The 2458-nt window shown below is 47.6% G+C and overlaps 1 non-coding gene across 1 annotated transcript; it reads left to right on the top strand.

Moving 5' to 3' along the window:
* Positions 1–870: 870 nt before the first annotated feature.
* Positions 871–1002, top strand: LOC116071777. Its single transcript, XR_004111144.1, has one exon. It is a non-coding gene; the product is annotated as a small nucleolar RNA SNORA17 (small nucleolar RNA).
* The last annotated feature ends 1456 nt before the right edge of the window (positions 1003–2458 follow it).

Here is a 2458-nt window from a genome sequence, read left to right as displayed (position 1 = left end):
GATCTTCAAACCCAAATATCCACCAGACTGTTCATCTTGGCCATCTAACTAAAGATGTAAAATACATTTTTAAATTTTGGTTGTTTTTTTTTCTGACAAGTGAAGTAAAATGATTACTTTTATAGGATAATTTATATAATTATGATGGCAAAAGTAGAAAATTATTTGCTACCCAGCTCATACCTGCTTCCTTTGGGGGAATTGCTCAGTTTTCTAGTGGGCGATGAGCTAAGTCGGGTAAATGCACACTCTGAGAGCTCCTTTTTATTCAGAACTACTGAATCACAGATGAAAAAATAGCTATGGGAAAGGAATAGTTGTTGAGCCTTCTGGAGAGAGTCTTTTTCCCTCTCTCCGTAGCAACTGGCAGAAGAGACTCTTTGTACAGTGTAATGTAAGTATGGGAGCCTGGATCTGATAATAATTTGTAGCTGATGGAAAATCTCTCACACAGAAGTAATAATAAAACACGTGATTGAGACTGGCCAAAGGTAAGCATTACTACGATTTTTTGTTCTTTTTTTTTTCTTCTTGTTGTTGTTTGTTTTTTCAAGACAGAATTACTCTGTATAGCCCTGACTATCCTGGAACTCACTCTATAGGACAGACTGGGCTTGAAGTTCCTCGTGCTTCTGCTAAATGTACTATGAACTTTAAAGCATGTTACTAAACATGTTGCCATTGTTGTGAAGACTGTTAATGGGTATGATGTACACAGAAAATCCTGTGTGACATTCAAACATATTTTTATTTTTCCAAAGACAAAGAATCCTATTGGATAAGTTTGAGTTTCTAAACATAGTGCTTGATACATGTAAAAGATTTTATATAACTCAAACTAATTATACTCTACATAACAAGTTTCAACTATCTGCCCCTAGAGACATTGCAGGTGTGGCTGCTGTGTCCCATGTGCATCAGTAGGGGGCAGAGAGGAGAGAGGCTGTGTCTATGCTCAGTGTCCTGACCTGTGAACGTCTGAATGATTAGCAGCCTAACATTCCCAGAAACAAAAGTGAGCCTGAGTTGACCACAAGGCCCGCACCAGGGGGCCTCTGGACTGGAAGCTAGCCTGAAATGACCAGCACTCCAGTGTCAGGCAGGCCCAGACAGGCTCCCAAGACAGGGAGCAAGCTGGAAACTAGAAGAACCCCGTGTGGGATCACCTGCTCCTGACAGAAGTCAGCCTGAGACAGACAACCCTCTCAAGGGGCCACTTGGGTGTGGGCTGGGTGAGGATCAAGCAAGCAAGCCTGAGACAACCATCAGACTGGCACCAAGGGACCTGGACAGGGAGCTAGTCTGAGATGACCACCAGACCAGCTCTCTTCAGGTTGAAATTGGGGCAGACCATGCCGAAGATGACCCCTGCCTGGAGCCATAATTCACAAGTGGGCAAACCACTCATGAGGCCACTCCTGAGACGACTCCAGAAATGTAGAGACCCTGGGTACCGCTAAGAGAAGCAAGCAAGTGATGGAGAAATGGAAGAGAAAGAGAAACAGAAGCAAGTGGGCACAATGAAGGGAGGCAGAACTGGAGACTCGAGGGTAGTGAGGAACAGCCTGATGTGAGAAGCTGGTGTTGCTACCTGGGACCATGATAGGATCCTGGCCTATGCTGATAATGGGGACCACATCTGGATCCATAGCCCTGCAGCAGCATGGATCTGTTACCATCAAACGCCAGATGGTCGTCCCTGATCTTGGCTACCACCAGACACATGTTGATGTCTCCGGGCTATTCAGAACTGGCCTCATCACTCACTTAGGCATTCTGGGAGAGCTGGCTCTAGGGGCAGGAGAGCAGGAGAGCTGACCCTACCCCTAGCCAGCTGAACTTGGGAGAGCAGGCCCAAGAGTACAAGCCCTACCTGCCCCTACCACTTGTCTCTTGTGTGGTGGTACGGATGAGGGAGAGATACTCTTCCCACACATTCCTCACCACCTGCAGCAGGTGGCAGACCTGGCTCTGGGTCAGGAGAGCAGGAAAGCTGACCCTGTCCTTCACCAGTAGCAGCATTCAGGAGAGTGGACCTTGCACCTCGACTGGGCAGCACAGTATACACAGTAGCACAGACCCTGGTCGCGGGGTGTGGGCAAGCCAGCCCTGAGGGAAGGATCGTGAGAGAGGCTGGCCTCCTGCTTTTTTTGGTGCATTGGCATGGACAAGGGAGAGATCCCCACTCTAACCCCTTGCCACTCACGGCAGGCCTGAGAGCTGACCCCAAGGTTATCAGAGTGGGAAGCAGGGCCCACACCTCTCCTGGGCAACACAATAGAGCCCTGGATATAGGGTTGCTGCTAAGCTTGCCCTAGGGAGTAAGTGTGGGAAGGGTGCAAGCGTAGTGGGTAGGTACAACAGGGAGTGAGAGAAATGGGATTGGGGTATATGATCTGAAATTTACAAAGAACCAATAAAAAGTTTAAAAAGTGTCAGTGTAGAGGTTCACAGCTGT

This window comes from Mastomys coucha, unplaced genomic scaffold, assembly GCF_008632895.1.
Source record: "Mastomys coucha isolate ucsf_1 unplaced genomic scaffold, UCSF_Mcou_1 pScaffold22, whole genome shotgun sequence".
In the NCBI taxonomy this organism is placed as follows: Eukaryota; Metazoa; Chordata; class Mammalia; order Rodentia; family Muridae; genus Mastomys; species Mastomys coucha.
Note: the sequence above shows the minus strand (reverse complement) of the source record. Positions and strands in the feature narration are given on the sequence as shown.